The sequence below is a fragment of the Hylaeus volcanicus genome, chromosome 4, assembly GCF_026283585.1.
Source record: "Hylaeus volcanicus isolate JK05 chromosome 4, UHH_iyHylVolc1.0_haploid, whole genome shotgun sequence".
Classification (NCBI taxonomy): Eukaryota; Metazoa; Arthropoda; class Insecta; order Hymenoptera; family Colletidae; genus Hylaeus; species Hylaeus volcanicus.
Genome location: NC_071979.1, coordinates 18,636,753 through 18,656,809, shown reverse-complemented (window position 1 = coordinate 18,656,809; position 20,057 = coordinate 18,636,753). Strand labels below are relative to the sequence as shown.

Below are 20,057 nucleotides of genomic sequence, written 5' to 3'. Positions count from 1 at the left end.
ACGGTCTCGATTTTGGGCTCAATGCATTCTCTGGACTCCCCTGATCCAGAAAATGCCATCACCCATACCGTGCACCCCATAAGCACCCTTTGGGGGGGTGGAACAGCTCCCAAATTTTCAACCCCCTTCGTAACGGAGCACTTGCACACATCGGAGGGCGATGAAATTCACCATGTTTGTTCTCGATACGTTAAGGATGAATGCCGAAAAGGTCCCGTTTCGAAAACTGCCCCCGGAGCTGGTTAGGTCCTCTCGATAGAACCGTTCTCCTCAATCACCGCTCGAACGCTTCCCCTACTTTATGCCTTGTTCATACTTGTGTTACGAGTAGTGACACTAGCATCTCTCTCAATAGGGCCGCGAACCGAAAGTTACATTCAAACCTTACTTTCTATGTTCCCAAAGCATTGAATGTCGTTAAATGTGCTTTATACTATATGTGCATAGAAATAGTATTGAAATCAAAACATACATCTGCCGGTACTCCGCTACAAATTCTTTAACAGTCTTGCTTGACGAACAGTGTTCTCTAATATGAATCGTTAAGACGTGCATAGAAAAGTATATTAAAATATCAAAAATGTGTAATGAAAATGGCAAAGATTATAATTACTATTATTCGATGGTGATTTTTCTTTTTAAATAATATTGAAAATAGAAATACCTTGTTTTAAATAATTGGTAATAAGAGTTTTAGAAACTAGATTAATAAATTAATTAAAATTAAGTTGACTAAATTTGTCAAGCTAAGGCTACATCAAGAATCCAATGTACTATCTATTTCACTATTATTCCAATCCTGAGCAATTACGTTGTTCACATTTTAATTGAATTCAGTTGGAGCACTACAATGGCCATCGTTATCAAAATCCAGAGCAATAACCAACGAGGTAAAAAACAGCTGAAGATTTAATTCCCAAATAATTTGACACAATGTACGCGACTCTCGCGTCATGAGGATGACCGACATTTAAATAAATGTATTACATGCAACAGTTCCATACATTTCAATGTTATAATCCGTTTATTTCTGGTCTGACTGTTGCCGTAACAGCATACTTTACCAGCCATGAAATTGTCAACCGTCATCAGTTTGGAAGTAATTCAAATGTTATGTCATTCTCGTAGCTGTTGTAATTTGTATTCACTCTCGTTTAACTGGAAATAGGTATCATTAAGCTTTTCACAATGATAAAGGAAACAGTTGAATTTGCATGTGACAACATGTCAAGATTTCCTGATATTTTAATTTAATTTTAATTGTTATTTAAACATACTGTTCGCGCGATGATTGTTAATTTCTTGAATTCAATCATAATTCACACTGTAAAGTGTAATTTATATTATATGTTACATCTATGAAAAGAGCTCGTGTGAAAAATAATAGAAACAAGTATTATACTGTATACCTGACCGGATATTCAAACTTGCTTCAGACAAATAAACATAATAGAAAGAAGAAAAGGGTAACAAAACAAATATTACTTCTTTGTATAGAAAAATTATGGTAAATAGCGATTTATACCGTATGTTTAATTTTTAAAGAAACGTCCCTTGGTAGAGCGATTGGAAACAGTGAAACTTGATAACACTTAACATCAAACAACGCCGGCTCATTAAGCATTCATGACCGGCGATGGGAGTCATTCGAGGTCGAATGAAATCGAATTGCTCGCTCGACGCTCGCCGATATCAAATACGGATAATTCCCGTTTCGACGCCGACAGACGTGTTTGCGTCTAGACCGCACGGGGTGTTTTGTGTATCGCTAGGAATTTCGACACATGAAAGAGATAATGGATAGTTGTGCATTCGGTTGCATCCCAGTGATGAGCGAAATGTAATCCGTGATTATGGTTGCCAAGTGATCAGTGATCGTGATTAATGATTCATAAATCGGTAATCGTGATTAATCATTAACCATTTCAAGTATCCTCAGAAGTAACCATATTATTCACACATTTAATTTATTATAATATATATTTAAGGGTGTAATTACTACAAAACAAATAATGCTTTTATTTTAATTAAATAGCTTGGAATTTATACCTAACGCCAACATCTGAAACTGTTTTTGACATCGTTTCGACGATATCTGCGCGAATCGATGAAAATCGAGGCTAGATTAACAATCTAACTTCGGGTTAATAATCTAACTTGCAAGAGTATTATCAAACATAATAGAACGTTCTCGGTTGCTCAAGAATTTCTTATGACATGAAACTGTATTTCGAATGTGATAGTTTCGCAGCCACGGCTCGGTGTTGATTTTGTAGTAATATTATTAATAGGAACAGAATACAATCCTGGTATAATTGTTGAAGTGATATCAATGTTACGACAACGTCATGGAAAACACACAAGCGTAGTCAAGTATCCATTATCATTCTTTACGTCTTCGAAATACGTGGGAAGAATAAATTAAATTTCACCATTGTATCTAAAAAATTAGACTTGAAACGAATTAATTAAATATTTACAATGCGTATAGTATGCATAATTCTGAGATGTACATGTTTAATACATTTTAACGTTTCCCTCCCTTGTAGAGGGAGATCGAAGGAACTTTGATTTCTTCCATCTCCGGGTTTCCACTAGCAGCAACCTCCATGTAGCGAGACCTGGTAATAGGTACTACTCGCGACGAAAGATTATTCGAACGATCCCTCGGCTCGAATAATAGCGAAAAGTGGATGCATGGAATACCGCGCGTTTCAAGTGTAACTTCTTAGACACAATGGTGAAATTTGATTAATCCTTTCCAAAAATTTGGAGGATGATGCAAGGCACTTGCGATGCAATGATTTTGGCATTCCACGCACCCACTTTCTCACATTCTCTTTCCTACCTCATTCTGCATTCCGCAAACGTTAAATCCGTCTGACGTCGAATAAGAAGTTACACTTCAAAAAATGAGTTGTTTACTTTCAATGCTAGATAAACCTCTTATCTTCTTGTAACTCAGGCATAGAAGGCAATCAATACATTAATATAACATGTAATCTCATCTTTGTAACATTACACGTTGTCTAAAATTGCCATCGCTCTTCTGAGAAGTTCACCGACCCCGTGATCTAAGCCAGGAAAGATTCGGTGTATTCGATTACTCCAGTCGTCTACCTCGCCAGGAACGGAGTATCCTCCGATCAATAACATCTTCAGTGTGTACGGGATCAGATAATTGAGTAGCGGATACCTCTCGAAATTCCCATGGAGACGTCCTCGCGGTGAGTAGCTCACCCTTGATTGCGGAGACAGCTGATTGATGCTCGGGGGTACGATCCGAGCGAACCGATCGACCGCCTTAAGATCTGCTCGCTGTTCCCTCGACTATGAAATTTCGGTTTGAAATCGCTACCAGGAACAAGACCAACCCCGCTGAATCCTCCCTGGGCACGCCTTCGCGACGACGACCCGCACTCGATATCGGTACTCGAACGTGGGTAATTTCGTGGTCGTTCGCCACCGTGTTCGGGTAGTTTCCTCGACAAGTTTGCAGTCTACATGCCCCAGAAACGTAGGTTTCAATTCCGAAAGTCGACGACTCGATGGAAGAGCAAATAAACAGAGATCCGACGAAATGTTTTAAAGATACTGATGTCGCGACAGATGATTTTTAAGGGAAGCCTGAACGTTTGGACTAGAGCGAACTCCTAAATGCGCCCGTTTTGCAATTCATCTTGATTTCTCCGATTGTATTAGTCAAAACTTGATTAAAGTAAGCTCATTATTTTTGTTATACTTTACGCTTTAATTTAAGCTTACTTGCATCAAAAAATGTTAACTTTTACGCTTGCAGTGGCTTTGGAAATATACCGAAAAAGGGTTACAAAAATCATTGTTTCTTTGCACAAAACGTACCTTTTCTTAAAGTATGACAGAAATAATGAGCTTAATTTTATTCAGTTGTGGATAATAGAATCGGAGAAATCACGATGAGAAGCAAAACGAGCGAATCTACGGATTCGCGCTAGTCCAAACGTTCAGGCTTCCCTTAAGAAAGAGGCTCTAAGCTGAGCTGAGTACACTGGTATACGTACACAAGTTAGTAAGGAGACACAGACACCTTTCGTCCACAAACTCTTTATTCTGCGACGTATGTATGTATATAGCTTGATACACAATAAATCTTACAATCCATATTTATAGAAATTTAGAGAAAATTTTGTCTACTCATCGATATATTTGTATAGGAACATAGTTCGCTGCTCATTGAGTTGAAGCTCCAGGACTCAGCCCTGGCGACGAAATTTATGACGGAATATTCCGCGGTGTTAGGCGTCGCGTTAATAAATTTCAATGCGTCGAGAAGCCAGGCGAGGGATAAGCCGTCCTTCTGGATACGTGCCCTTATGCATCGCCGGGCACCTCTCCAGAGCCACTTTTCTCACTTGCCTCAATAGCGGCTAACAGGTCGCATCCTCTACAGACGAGGGTGCTTTGGGATGTTTTGTTTCGGTGGCCCTTCAACGCCTCCTTCGTGCTCGCGTGCAGGCCTGGTGGGAACGTGGGAGACTTGTCAAACCGTAAGTAAATCGGAAAACTCGACGACGAGCCCAGTTAACGAAGAACTCGCGAACGCACTCCAGCTTCTGCTCCTGAGAACCTGGGGGGATCTTAGTGTTGCTCCACTCTGGTTTTGGGCATTGCGTAACCGTTACTAGAGGGTTGCATGACCATTTAGTGGATCACAGTTCCACTCACGAACTGTGAGTGCAATATTCAGAATGTATTGCAAAGTATATTTTTGTTTGTGGGACCAATACAAACCAAAAATTAAGTAAAGAACGTAATAAAACTCTCAAACTAATTAATAGTCCTTTATTGTAACATAATATGACTGATCGTTTCAAATGATTTCGAGCAACTGCCGCGAAACCATCCGATACAAGGCGTGTGCAATTATACGCACACACAGAAGTTGACGCTCTTTTACGGCACGCGGCAAACAAATTATAATTTAAATTAAATGTATGAAATATTGTATATAAGAACAGTATACACATATATGAGAACAGTCATTTAACCGGTGTTGGTAGATTTTGTGTTAAGATATCAGCCCTGGCTATAAGAAATGTTTGGATAACCCCTGCTGAAAAGTGGATGCCACAGACCAATCACTCCACTCTAATTTCGCTCGAGCTACACACGTTCCCAGATAATCCATCTCTGTATTCGATCACCAAATTCATCTTCCATTTCCAAACGCTCCAAAAAATATTCGTGCCCTACTTGAGCCTATATGTATATTATCCTACATGTTCGCGCTGATTTCTTGCAAAATATTCGGATCGCTTAAGAACGTAATTGCATCGCACGAGAACCATAACGATAACATCGGAAGCTAGATGCTTTATGGAGCATTGTTTACGATCACGGTTTGACCCCCTATTCTTCGTTTCGCGTATTAAGAACAGCATCCACCCTTTTAATAGAACACTCCCGTAAGGGCCCATAAACGCGGAGTACCCAACCGTAGGGTACTCTTATTGCTATAACTTATAACACGTGGCATTAACGGCCGATAATATGACAGTCTTGTACAATATAAAAACTTCCACGTGGAAGCCTGTCGCGGAACTGCTGACTATACGAAGGATACCTGCCATTACAGTGCCTTCCTCCATGACGTAAAATGGTAGGCTATATAGAAAAGGACTATGGTCTTTTATGAAAAGACTGGATGCCCTCTTACCTGCTGTTGTAATTTCTTTTTCAGGGGAATTTGGATTATACTAGCTTCCAGTTTTACTTAGAGTGTTGGAAATATATAGGGTGAGGCCGGACGGGTGGTACAGTCGAGCAGAGGGTGATACTACACGTAAAAATAAGTGCTGTCAAAAAGCAAATCACTCAAATCACTCTCTTCGAATCATATATATTAAAATTGTTCATTATTCAAGTATCCGGGTCCCATTATTTACCTTCTAATGTAAACATTCTTTAACAATCTCAAAATAGAGTAATGTTTCATTGATATCGTAATGCTTTATTTAGATCTATGGATCTTATAATAATAAGTAATCTGCCAATCATTGCGTAGACTGTCGCAAACCAATGCTAAGAGCAAGGGAACTGTGGGTCGTAGGCGATGCATTCCCTTCCCTTATGAGAGCGATATCGTCGTTAAGTAAGTATCGGAAAACTTTCACGTTCCGGGTGGCTCGTTCCCGTGAAAAGGGGAGGTGGCAACTTCTTGGCAATAATATACACGTGTGACCCACCTCAATAATAAGACCAACTTTTTCCCTAATGCCCCTACTCGTCTTGACGTCGGATGCGTCCAACGAATCTTCTTACCAGCCTGGCTCCGCCCCGAGTTCAATTACGTTCCTCAAGTTTCGTTCGTGCGTGAAATATGACGCTTCGTCGGGCAAACAATGCCACGACGACTCTAATTTCCTGGATAAAAATTGGGGGACGGACGTAAAGGGAATCGTTTCAGTCTTGTAATTTTCTAGGAAATTTATTATCCCGTTCGTAGTTCTGATGCTGACGTCGAATTTGTATTTGAGAAATTGACACTTTATCTGTGATTTTAATTGACATAGTCTGGCATCAAATCGCCAACCGCGAAAGCAACGAGCTATTAGGTGTGTGAATGTTTACATGTGCGAATGGAAGGGCGCGATAGATGGAATGTTTGGAAACGATCGTGTGAATGGCAGGTATGAGGACAGAGAGGATGGAAGAATAAGTGCGAAAGGAGTGCGAGATGAAAGAACGGTGAGCGAATAGAAGAAGTGTGTCAGAAGGAAAAAGAGAGCGAATGAGTAAGTGCGTCTCATAAGTGATTAAAATAAATTACCAATTATTTCAGAACTCGTAGTCGTTCACTCCGGTTCTTGTAATTCCTACAGTAGATTTCAGGAATTATTTAGTAAGGCTTCGTAATATTTTGCTATTGACAGTTAGCAAAAGGAAGCCGAAAGCATCACCCTGAATCGATTGCTAATCGAATTCGAAGGCCATCCAGCCAAAGTGTTCGCCATAACGCTCCCAAGAAACCCAGGGCGGCGGAATGTTAAGCGGTTGCCGGATTCCATCGCGTCTCTCCGTCGCTCTTAGCTCCGTAAACATAAATCAGTCTGCACGAGTCGTACGTAGCCTCTTAGAAAGGGGTTAAAAAGCCTCGATGGGTACGTTCGCGCCCACATCTAGAAACACGCGCGCACTGGAGTCAAAGTACGCGGTATGTAGACGTAAAACCGCGAAAAGTCGCCTCGTAATACCGCCCCACACTCGAGAATATAGTGGCACTCCGACTTTCAGACCACGAATTCAGTCTTAGAAAAGCCGTGCTATAAAAGGCTTTAAGAGTTTCCCCGTGTTCGCGCGAATTGAGTGGGATTTGCATGGCACGTCGCGGCGGGAATGCCGCGAGAAATGCGGGCCGAGTTTTTAAACGGCATCTAATGAAGCCAACACCCGGGGACATTGTTCAACTCCTCCGCCGTCCAGCATAGGGAACGTAAGAAGGGCATCTGAATGCATGAAACATAGACTCTCCTGGCCCTTTACCCCCAGTCAGGGCTCTGGATCTGCCTCGAGTGAGCGAGAGACGGGGGTTTGCATATTCATCGCCCTCGTCCTCGTCAACAGGGGCCACGGTTTGGATCTTAAACGCTAGACACCTCCTCTTCAGTCTTTTACACGCCCCGCCTTGATATCGCCACGTAGGATAATTATGTCTGTCCGTAATCTCGCCTCGACTTTCCCGTGCAGCCCTCGATGCCTAGCCTCTTCTCTCCGCGACACGTAAACGCTCGACTCCATCTTCGATGACGATCCCTTGCCCGCGAAAATTTGAATACCAGTTGATTACATCGCGACCTGCGTCTCTCCGTCGAGCGTTACGTATACCATTAAATTTTGCTTTGCACGCCACGCGCGAATCTCGCGATCACATTATGCATATACCGCGGCACGCATCGCGAGCGGAATATGCTCCAAGAGAGAGAGTACGTGACGCAGAGGGTAATGGCGTCCCGAGACTTGAACGACAATCGCTGTACCGTTGAGCCAATAAACTGTAATGGGCTTCGATTTGTACCTTCCACGGGGATCTTTGTTGGATGGCTGTCTGGGCACTTCATCATTCGCGGGGGATAGGTGTCCCGCTGAAGTCGATATATAGTGGATTGGTTAAGAAGACAGGATGGTGGGCAGCTTTTGGGGAAGAAAGTATAAATTATGTTGGATGACCAACCTAGCGATTCAGTACAGATAAGGATATCCGAACCAATGTTTTTAAAAGAAATTAGTCAGTCTTGTTTTTTGCATACTTATCTAACAATAAGTCCAAAAATCCTACAGAAAGTTTGTGGGGACACGAATGTCTCATCCTAGACGAGATAACCCCTCTCCACCCAAGAGTTCTAGTATATAAGATCTAAAAATCTTCAAAAGAGCAGCATTATTTTTACGATCTTTCTGCACGACAGTCTGATATTTGGTTTCCACAAGTATTCGTTGTATCCGGAGTTGTATATCTGAAATGTCCGAAATATATTTGTGCATATATAGTAAGTGTACAAATCGGTCTCACCTGGATCCCAATAATTATCATTCTCAGTGTTGATACTTTCAGAGAGATGCAGTGTATTAAAGAACACTAACTGCATTAAATGTAAAGTAATCTCCATTCGTAACTTTTGGGCCCAGTCTCTTGAATTCAACAGAAGTATTGCATCCCTGGCGCGACGCCATTGGGATAGGAGCGATTGACGAGGTACACTGTCGGGAGACGAAGAAAATTGCACGGGGCACGGGACAGGCGTTATTTTGCGGCCCAGAATGTCAATTAAACGGCGTGGCCGATTAACCATAACCGAAACCTCGACAAAGGCCAGAGCGTGCACCGTTTCGCACTCCGGCGGGTTCATCACGCGATAATTTATATGGTAATTCCAGGGATGTAATAAGTCCCCCTTGGCAAACTCTGGCTACCACTACATACACGAGCGGGCCAACGTAACGTACAGCCGCGCACATCCTACGTTGACCCCGACGTTCCAATGGGAGAGGATGGCCTGCCATGTACACATCATTACTAAAAGCGGTCATCGATTCATCGAGGCTACAGACCAGCGACGCCCCGCGTCCACCGATCCGGTTCGTCCTATCCTCTTGTAAGCGCGCCTCTATAGACGCGTCCAGCCTCTCCCGCGCGTTTGCGAACCATCGTCCATTGTCAAATTTTCCCATCCGCCTTGATTCCACGTGTTGGATTTAATTAACACAGTCTCGTTAACTTTCGTTTGGAGCCGTCGTGTTCCGATACGAAGATGAATTTAAATATCGAGGAGAGTCCTTTGGCTACGTGATTACCTCTGGCCATTGGCTCGTTAGGACAGGGAACGCGACCAACGAGGTATCAACGCTCTCCAATTCCTTTGTAATCCGTGCCTTTTGGTTTGGACGTCCCTCGACGATTTCGTAGCTCGCTCGATAGGATCCGTGGGGAATTTCGGCGAAAATTGTTGGACTATAAATGGAGGTTCGAACACCTTTAATGCGCAATGCGTTTTGCATTTATTTCGATATAAACATTTTAACGTTCAGATTTAATATTTGTGACAGTTTTTAGCAATTTAACTACACGCTGGGATTCCTCAACCGAAGCGACACCGGTCGACCGCGGTGTTAAATATATTCCAAAGGCGACTGCATGCGCGGGGGTTGTTGATTTACGCGGGCGAGAGAGGGAATATTAAATGCGGCGATAATCGATGAGGATGGATGAGGTTATAACGTTACGGTGAAACGATTTAGTCATAAATTTCGTTTGCCTCCGCGAAATCGAAAAACCGTGACACATCGGCGAGGGTCGACAACATACAGAAACGGATGTATTTCAAGTATTATAATTTTCAGATAAATCCATTGCAAATAGAAAATGAATTTCCATTAGCCCAGTGAAACCAACAGCGTATTGATACAAAATTAATGTAAAATAATAAATAATCGAGATTACGACATGGAAATATGTCAAATTTTTACAATTAATTATTACTCCAATATACCTCTAAAATATTTAACTACCATTGTCTTCTTTTGTAACACGGAAACTGTACAACTGTACAACAGGAATAAACCTACAAAAAAAAACACACGAATTTATTAAACAGTGATCATTCAACTGGAGCGAAATTACCAGACCCCGTCACTCAAGTAATTACGAACGGCGCTGTGCACACCATGCGCATCCGTGTCAACGCTTCAATTTTACCATGCTCGCAAAGTATACAAGAACAGAGCTACAGTGCGCAATTTCAATTGCAATCATCGCGAATAAACGAAACGCACGTACCCTGGTATGAATGACATAACGAAGTACGAGGCTGCGATACTTGAACCATCGCCGTAACGATCACACCAATTAAACGATACCAATGAACGATGAAAGACACTTAAAGCTGCTCCGTTGCTCCCCGATTGGCGTCGCGACGAGCGAGAATTTGTCGGAGGAAGGGCACCGCGAATCGATAGAGGGGAAACAAAACGAAAGGAGGAAATTACCGTTTAATTGATTACAAAGAAGAATTTCCACATTCGCCCGTCCGCGGGGGAGTCAAAGCACCCAGCCGATTGAAGGCAAACGGGACCTTCGCTAGACCTTTCAGCGCGAGCGACTCGTTTGAGATCAGAAGAGCGAGGACGCGTTACCGGGCTGCAGTGATTGCGAGGTCGATTGTCAGCGTCTCCTCTTGACTCCCAGAGAACCGTTCTGTGCTCTGGTCTTGCTACCAGTGTGACTCGTAATTGTTCCTGGAGATGATTTTGTCGATTTTGTGCCACCGTAGACACACAGAGCCGGATTCGTTAGGGCTAACGTTCCTGTTAGAACGAAGGATTATTCCTCGAAATTCTCTCTCTGACACGAATACCTTGTTGGAAATGATGAGGAAGATGCGGTACTAGAACTTGAGCCAAGAGCAGCGTGGATTTCACAGTTTCCCTGCTGACTACTCTTTCGTTCAAAAATTTATGCAATGACGGGCTTTATTTTATTTCAAGTACATTTCGATGAAGGTACTAAATTGTATTTATCGATGCAATTGTTGGAAACGGGACGTCATGAGCTTTGTGCGATATGAACACTAAATAAATACATAAATAATTTCTAGTGCTTGTGTTTCGATATATATATATAGATAGATATATATAAATCAAATAAAGTATTCGGAAACTGTAAAATTTAAGTTGCTCAAACTTTCTGAACTTCTCAGCAGTTGTACTCACACAATGAACTGGCACTTGGCATTTCATATTCCGAGGAGATAGCTTTCAGCGAGGAGAATTTATCGAATAACGGCAAGACGAACGTAACAACATTTCTCGCTATGCATTCTTACAATGTAAAAGAGTGTTTAAACTACATTCTACGTTGGATTCATCGCTTCATCGTAATACGGCTCGATCGAAGACGCACCATTCAAGATATCGGAAAAGTATTTTCTGTAATACTTCTCTGGTCTCTGCCTCCTCCGTCTGTCCTCTGCGCCTCGACGTGTTTGCTTTTCTTTTTCTACGTGTATACATCGCTTGACATCGACCTGCGACGCGAAAACTAGCATCACACTCGTCTTTCATCGACTACGATAGAGCTTCGATGAAAGAGACAGATTATTTTGCACCTAATCTCGTACGTGAAGGGTGAGAACCACGCAAATTACCTATACGATTGCAGCTGAGAATTTTTCAAACAATATTGCACGAAATTGGAGTTGTATCAGGTGTTTGTTGGATTCTTTAAACAATTATTATATACAGGGTTGTTTTCAGTTACTAGAGAACTCTTCAGAACAAAACGCACCACTACGAAGAAACTACCCCTATTCTCGAAATATCTTCTTTAAAACCTTCGTAAAATCTGAGTATATAACCTTGTTAGAGTGAAAATTCCAACAGGAAAGTCGGGTTCGGTTGTGTGAATAACTTCCGTCCCCTCTTAAAGGGGAAGGGGGGCTACTTTCGAAAAGTAATTACTGTATGGGTCCCTATTGACTACAGGCCGAAGGTTAAGGAACGGCATGTATTCATGAAACAAAGCGTCGAATACCAAAGTCAAGTGACAAACGATCGGTCCCGATGAAGCAGAAATAATCTCGTGGACGCGTTACGGGGTTCGAGCTGTCGGGGGTGGTGCATCGCGGCCTCGGTAATCTACGAGGCAGTTTCGTCTTCATTTGCCAAATGGTCGGTAAATCCGTGCGGCGCATCGCCGTCTGCAGGGGCCAGGGAAGACGGTTTAGCGTCGTATCCCCCTGGCATGGACGTTACTGCGAAACTTAACTGCGATGTAAACCCACTCTAGCTGGTAGTGGAACGCCGTTTCTAACTAACGCCGAGCTCTCATCGGCTATTCAACGATTCTACTGTCGGGATTATGTGCCGCGCGACCGCCAATTCCGATCTGTTTCTGAGGACTTCCGGCCAAGACGGATTTGTTTTGTTGGCGAACTGCGTTCGAAGATATCTTCGAATCGTAGAAAATGTATCATTTACGCAGGTCTCGGGTTAGGTTAAGATAATAAGTCAGCGGAACTGTGCCCGAAGTGAAAGGTTGACCATAATAACGAGTCGCGTTTCATCACAAAAGGGAAATGAATTTTCAAACTTAAAATAAAGTATTCAACCAGCGGTCTCCGAAAGGAAGAACGAGTAGCCGCGGGCCGTAAAACGGTTTTAAGAGAGCCTTCAAGATTTACATAATGAAAAATCTTTTTTCTATCCACGAACGAAGAAATGCTTAATTAAAAGATTTCATACCGCGACCTGAAAATATTTTCCTTACGCTTGGTGACACTCGACGGAGTCTGCCTCGTCTTTCCGTCGGAGAGGAAACGACGTTGAAGAGGAGAGACATTTTTCAGACGTTACATCAGTGTTCCTCATACTGTATTTCACTGTCTATTAGAAGAAAATGTATTTCATCCAGTGGGTTAATTTAATTTCAAGATCTTCTATTTCTACTTTATCTTTGGTTGACATTTATTTTTATGCATTTTTTCTCACATAACGAATGAAGAATTTATATAACGAAATATATCCCTTACACAGCGTATAAAAGCTTTTAAAACGATGAATTTTCTTTTGAACAGTTTAAAATACATACATAGGCGATACTATAATTCTACTCTGGGGAATCCGCCAGAAGATAAAGTTTGAGAATCGTCGCGTTAAATAGAAGTACGACGGAAACCCTGCAGGAAACATTATTTTCCATCCGACTGCACTCGCGTGCGCACGCTCTAGACGAATTTAAATGCACAGCGATACAAAATATTTAATTGAATCGCGACGAGGCCATGGAAAACCCGGTATAAACGTTCCATTAATACGAAAGCATGGCAGATCGGATAATTCTAGAAATGCGATTAATTTTTGTAATTACGTTGAATATGCGTTATCGCCCATATATTTGATTACACAGTGCGAATGAAGCTTCGCGGGGACGTTCATTCTGAATTATATCGAACGCTATCATTTTTGAATGGAACTGAAGTCTCATGGTTGAGTCAATGTAATAAAATTTGGGGACTGATATAATACAAAAAATATCGTTTATCGTAGCAGTATAAGATTCACTGATTCAAATCAATGGACTAGCTATGGAAGATCTTATAAGTACGACAAAAATAGTACAAGATCAGGAATCGAAATTTTGCAGACGATTTCTACCAAAAGGGTCTAGCAGGATAAATATATGCAATCAATCGGACTCCGCCCCAATTTTCATTGCTATTATACGCCGTGCAATGATTTTGACCTAAAACACTATCACACAAAGTTTCAGACTGTTACTCCCCCGTTTAAGGGTAATATGAGTAAGTACCCTTAACTTTATTATTTTTTTTCTTGGTTACCATTTTAGGTATTTACATTCTGCAAAAACGAAAATATTCGTACTTATTAACTGCATCTGATATATTTTTTTCACTTCTTTTCACTTCACCTTCGTATCTTTTTAATTATTTAAACATGTTCCAAGGCTCCGACCATTCTGAAACTTTTACATGTGTCGGCTAAATAATCGATCATCATTCCTGATTTTTTTGGTAGGTGTCACTCACAGGGTTGTTTGCAATTATCACCCGCAAAAAATAAATTATTTATTTTCTACCCTTGCTAATTAAAAAAAATATAAATAAATAAAGTAATTACTAGGTAGTCCCCATAAGTTCCCGGACACTTGATGCTTGCCCGGATGCTTGAATTTTTGACATTAAAATTCGTTATGACATTTGATCCAAATCGGTTCATGTTTGGTATCATTTTCTAGCATTATTATTTCTTTTTAAAATATTAAATAAAGAAATAGATATTTATTATTATTATTGTTTGATTATTATAAAATGGTAATTATTGGCAATTATTGGTAGCGAGTGCTACCCGGGAACTTATGGGACAACCTAGTAAAAAAAAAAGGAAAAAAATCAATGGAGTCTTGGATAAATGTCGTTCAACGCGATTGTTTCCGTCGATCAGAAATCGCGAAAAAAATAGCAGAAATCGAGACTTTTGAGTCAGTCGTTCTGGAATCCCCCTGAAAACAATATCTTTCCAACGTAAAGCGGGTCTTGGAAATTGGATTGTCCTTCAAAAGTCTCGAGGGTGTTCTAAGCAAGAGCGCTCGATGATTCACACGATGAGACGCCCGTAAAACCTTTTCTACCCCTGCGAACGAACGCCATGTACTGGGCGAGAAGAAATTTCGAGAAACGCCGTTATAATAATTGCCACGGTATATAAAATCCAGACGATCGTAACGAGTAAATACTTGAACGTTTCATATCACCTTCGCTCGGGACTTTTTGCGTGGTAAAAAAGGAAAAATCGTCGAGAGAGGTCGTCACGTTTCGACGTTATCCTTTGGGTCCTCGGAAAAAATTTATTGATTCATAACTGTTGATGGAGTCTGAAATGAATTGCTCAGAAGAACACCCATAAAAGTTTATGGAATGGTGGTATAACGTATTAAGTATAATAGGAAAACGTGTTAATTCGACTTTTTCAGTAGCGAGCTAATGTGTATTTTTAATCTTGTGTCCTTGCCGTTTATTTTCGACCTCCTTCATTTCCACTTAACATTCTTAAAAACTCTCCTTTTCTAAATTCCTTTCCCTATTCACGACACCCGACCTATTCTTTCAACATCCCATGTAGAAGGATCCGTGTAGGCCTGATTGGTCTCCAAACACATTTGGCGATCAGACGCGGACGGGCCTGAACGATCTTACCTCCTCTATTCACTTTCTCTTCACTTTCCACTAAATTTTCCCGCGTCACCAACTCTACGTCTATCCTTCTGTATTTCTAGCCACGTCATGTCCTTCAAGCTTAAAAGCTTCAGAGAAACTCCGGCCAGTCAGGTAATTTCAGCCAAACCACCGAACGTCACGTCATTCTTACGAGCGCAACTTTATATTTTGCACAAACGTTTTATTAGCCATTAAGAATAAAGAATAAAGAGGTACTTAACGAGAAGAAGTTGAAGATATCTAAGTGTTCCTCCACCGGTTGACACCTCAATCTAAACTGTTTTGGAACCATGGGAGACATTTTCTTAGCGCTCTCTGGGATCTCACAATGTAATACTGGCTATTCGATCGCGTTCGTTCAAACGTCGTCTCCCTAGGACAAGAACACCTTTTAAAGACTTCTGAGCACAGCTTTGGGAAGTTTCGAGTCGCGTGATTTCAGCGCTTGGACTTGGGGTGGAAAAACGGTCCCTTTTCGACTCATTATAACGATGCGTTCCAGTACTTCCAGTGGTATCGCGAAAAGTAGGTGTTGTCTGCAATAAAGTCACGCTCCTCGCCGCCTAACCCCATTCGCCCAGCGGTGAATGTAAAGCGGAATGAACGTTAAGTAAAGTCCCCCTCGTAGCGCAACGTTTTACGCGCAGTGCGCCGCATAAAGCCTCTTACGTGGAAGTAAATTGTAAGTCCCTTATAGCCGACTGGTCAACGCCGTAAGCGCTTTCGTTCGGACCGCAAAAACAGCTTGGAACGTAAGGAGATTAGAGTCGTTATTGCGTGGACGGGGACAAAAGTGGAAGTTCCATGCGAATGTCGCGACCCACCCAACCCCCTCGTTCCGCCTCCTGTGGCGTTACGTTCACTCCGGGGGTTGTCGAGCTGGGCAAAAGTGACAGAAAGCCGGCTACAAAGGAATAGCAGCCGCGACGTATTAAAGTACAACTTATATAACGGCCGAGAGCGACATTGAGTTTCCAGGGAAAAGCGTGATACCCGCGGGAGATAAGAGGGAGGATTGTTAAGCCTCGCTGTCTCGTTTTCGTTTCTCTGGCCGCGTTTAGGACGAATTACGCCTGTCGCGAGAGGTACTTAACGAGACGGCGCCGGCGCCGTTGTTATTCCTGGCGCAATTGATGTCAGTTAAAATTAGACGTCTTCTTAAGGGAGGTTTATTGTTTCTGTCGATGTACGAGAGCAAATTAATCGTACGTGGAAGGATGGTTAACTCTCTATGGGGCAATTTTTTTTTCTCCAGACAACTTGCGAGACATTTATTTTGATATTTCAAGTTGATAGTGCTGCTAACCGACGTCAATATTGTCATTGGTTATCAGAGACATAATATAATTAAGACGTATACGTCATCTTGTGAAAAAAACTAAAATTATTAGGTAAAATGTCGATATATTAGCATGTGATCTGAAAGTTTCACGGGTCCATAGAGGGTTAACCTCCCTTAAGTAAATGTAAGTAAGAGTAAGACTCGTGGTAAAGAATTTGGGCCATAAACCAATAAGCACGAGTCCGACTCGTGGTGCTTCGTTCGGACTTCCTACCTTTCTCTTTACTATGGCCCAAGCAATCGGGAGATAGCATGTAGGTCAAAGGGTTAAGGGCCTCTTAAAGAACCATACGTTTCACGATTATTCATCATTCACAATCTAATTTAATAAAAGGAATAGGATACTCACAGTGACGCGTCAGACTGGTGGTCAGAATCTGCTTGGTAGAGTCCGCGGCCTCGGAACAGCTGGAACAAAACAGAGTTGATGTAAACAACATAATTCTATTTAAAATGTCGTTTGCAATCATGTAAAATTTTAGTCTGTTTCGCAAAATAACATACACGTCTTAATTATATAATGATAACCAATAACAATATCGATGACGTTTGGCAGCACCATAAACTTGAAATATCAAAAGGAATACATTGCAAATTCCCTGTAGAACAAAGAAATTCGGCCCATAGAGGGGTTAAACTTGAATTCTATATTCTTATCTCAACCTACACACGTGTGTCATCCATGCCTATACCAATCTAAATTGCCTCCCAGACTGTCAGACCTCAGACAAACCGCGGTTGCGTCTGGTCTTCGCCACATACACATTCGGTTTGCGTTAGATCTCCGTAAGAAGATTGGCCAACGAAAGCAACGGATCCGCGTATGCAGAAAATCGAGTTTACGCGTCGACGAAAGTCGTCGTGAAATTTATGCCCAGAATATGATAAATTTATACGCTCAACAGTATCGCCCGGCGGATATCCAGGGCGAGTATCTGGCCACGGTTACAGCGAAGCTGCGCACTCGAAGCAGGGTTAATGAAGAATTAAAGTCTGCCCTCGTGTTCCTATTACAAACAGGTACGATACACGGACGAGTGGCTAGACCCGTGGATCCTGAGGCTACGCGAGCGGTGCATGTTTGATGCCGGAAGTGCTCAGAGGCCCGGGCCTACCATCCTCTGGCTACGGTTTCCGCAACCTCCGTAGGGTCATTAGCCAACCATTCATTATGCAAGTGCGAGGCAGTATTGCGTCAATATGGGGGGGGGGGGGGGCAGATTGTTGGCCCAATCGATAACAATGCCCCGTGTTTACCAGCCGGATAATCAACAAACGCAGCTTCTGCTACCTCGCCTCCGAAGACCAAGCAAGTGGGAATTACAGTCTGCCTCGCCCCGAATGATATTGCGTTCCGGAAGTGTTGCCTAACCTCTTGCCCTCCCTCCAGGCCTGTCGTCCTACGTGAGCGTCGAATTGTCAGCCACCCTCGCCACCTGACTACCGATACTCCAACTGGGGATGCGTCTACCTATATCGAATGTTAAGACATTGGTATGCTAGGTCTCTGATAGGTTATCAAAAGAAGTCGTTTGTTCATCATCGTTGGGTGTGTGTAAATGTCTGTGTTAGGTATTTTTGCATGCGTCGTTTAATCATCGCTAAAAACTGTCGACGCTGCGACGCACTTATATAAACTAGATGATTCCTATAGAACGGTTTGATGGTGCCAGGTTGCGTCACCAAAAGACAGGAACTGAAGAGGAAATTCAACGCGCGCTTGGAAGCGTTATGCTCGCCGTTTCTTTACGAGAAGTTTCATAAGGAGTACGCGAGCGTCTCTTTCATAGGCAAAAATTATTTGTCGGCGAGTTTACGACCCGCTCGCGGTGTAATAAGCGCGGAGGCAGAGCGCCCGGACAAAAGCTGTATTATTTAAGAGCAATCGCGATATGGATGGAGAAAGTGGAAGTCTATTGTCGAGGGTGAAATTAGTGTCGATATAAATTACGCGACGCTGACTCGAAGCGGTCCGGACACGAAAGGCGCAAATAAGGATCCTCTTTCCACGCATAATAGAAATTCATATGGAATTATTTTGGAGTATTATTGTTTCACTTTAGGAATACATTAAGTACTTATGCATACATTTGTCATAGATAACCCCTCTCCACCCAAGAGGTCTAGTATATAAGATCTAAAAATCTTCAGAAGAGCAGCATTATTTTTACGACCCTTCTGCGTGACAGTCTGGTATTTTGTTTCCCTAAGTGTTCGTTGTGCCCAACTTGTATATATCTGAAACTTCCGAAATATATTTGTAAGTTTCCAAATCGGTCTCCACGTTTGTCACCTGGATCCCGACACCATCCTACCCTGGCACCATCACCCTCATAAAATTCCCAAAAGCGACCATACCGACGAGGAAAAATGTACACAACGAGAGAATAAAGCGAACCTCTGAATAGAACACACCGCGTGGAAAACTCAGCTTCTGATCATTATAGCGAAGTGTGCAATTTGCGCGTAATCCCTTCGGTACTGTTCGCGAACTCTGCGCGTACAGAACAGCATTAAAGTTCCTATTCAAGTGTACAAGTGTGGAGTGGATAAGGATTCAAGAGGCACTTTGTAGTGATGGTGGTGATACTTCTGCGACAGTATAATTTTAAAAATAAACAATACAAAATTCTCTGGTTTAATACATCCACTACAAAGTTACCGAACAATTCAGTTTAACGACCCTCTATCCCGAACAAAACCCTATCGCCCTTCGTATCTCATTTCTGAGAGTCCCTGTTAATTTCTCGTACGCTACCCATTCGGATACCGCCCCTAGGTTCCTTGCAATTCACTAAACTTGCAATCGACTCGTTCACCTCGCTGTTCCTTCCTTCCTTCCTCCGCTAAGGGTCTCCGTAACCTGTTACACAGGACACAAAATACCCTGTGGGTGTCGAATCATTTGAGAAGGCTCGGCTTCGGCCAGCATCGAGAACTCGCGTAACCACCGGTCAAGGAGCCAGAATTCGATATTCCGGGAGGTCTCGAGTACGGAGGGTTCCGGAAGTATGAAACGCAACGATGAAAGAGGGAGGCGTAGCCTGGGCGATATTCCGAAACAGGAGGAAGCTCGGAAAAGGGTGAGAGAGCGGTTCGGAGGGAGATCCCTCGGCCCCTTTGATCTAAGTTTCTGGGAATGCAGGCCGAAGGGACAGCGTGCGTAGCTACCGCCCAGGAAGTTGCCAGTAATTTGCTTAGTTGAATTAGATTGTGAATTTTGCACCGCAGTGTTTGAGCCGTCGTTCGTCTACGACTTTGCTCAGCCCGCGCCTCGACAGCCGGCCCCCCCGCCCACAGGTTGCCCGGTTACCTCGTCGCCGACCTTATAATTACTGTTCCATCTTCAGAGAGAAGTTTGCCAATTCGTTGCCTCGACAGAAATCCGCGCTTTGATCCGCCAAGAAGCGGGCGGATACGGTCTTCCGCGGCGTCGAGCGGAATCGCGC

The 20,057-nt window shown here is 42.6% G+C and overlaps 1 protein-coding gene across 4 annotated transcripts in view; it reads right to left on the bottom strand.

The window, feature by feature from the left end:
• The window catches only part of LOC128875378 (teneurin-a), a 770,168-nt gene that overhangs the window by 485,949 nt on the left and 264,162 nt on the right, over positions 1 to 20,057 (bottom strand). For all 4 annotated transcript variants that reach the window (XM_054120900.1, XM_054120902.1, XM_054120903.1 and 1 more), the window contains exon 3: positions 16,958 to 17,016. The gene's annotated coding sequence lies outside the window, so the exon portion shown is untranslated. The remainder of the gene's footprint in view (positions 1 to 16,957; positions 17,017 to 20,057) is intronic.